The sequence below is a fragment of the Frankliniella occidentalis genome, unplaced genomic scaffold (assembly GCF_000697945.3).
Source record: "Frankliniella occidentalis isolate FOCC.00 unplaced genomic scaffold, Focc_3.1 Scaffold260, whole genome shotgun sequence".
Taxonomy (NCBI): domain Eukaryota; kingdom Metazoa; phylum Arthropoda; class Insecta; order Thysanoptera; family Thripidae; genus Frankliniella; species Frankliniella occidentalis.
This window is the reverse complement of record NW_026267386.1, coordinates 159,221-159,770: the sequence shown is the minus strand read 5'-3', so window position 1 is coordinate 159,770 and position 550 is coordinate 159,221.

Below are 550 nucleotides of genomic sequence, written 5' to 3'. Positions count from 1 at the left end.
CAATGGAGCTGATTCGGACACTGAGAATGATGACCAAATTGATTCTGTGTCTGAGGAAGAGCTCAATCAGTCTGATCCCGCTGACGGTGGCCTCACCTCAACCGTAGTCCAGTTCAAGACTTCTTTGTTGCTGAAAAAGCCAAAAACTCTGCAGTCAAGACTATCCTGGACACAGATGCAAGCAACAGAGATAATGAGAATTCGGAAGGGGATGAAGAGGAGGAAAAAGTAAGTAAAAGAATTACAGTGAAATGTTTTCCCTCCCTCGCAACACGTTGCCAGGCACAGGCGCAGTTAATGCTCCATACGAAGAACTTATCTACGTGTTTTCTTTCCAGGTGAATCTGCCATCAGCAGTTGTAGGAGACAGAAAGACCTTCCGGTGCCTGCATCGGGACTGCAAGGAGAAAGATATAGCTGTTCAAAGAATACTTCGGCACTACGAGGACGTGCACGCAGACATCAAACTACCCATGCCATCAAGAAAAAAAACTGCAAAGAAATTGATGGAAAATATACAACAGCCTTGGGCAGAGATTTAAGTCTATAC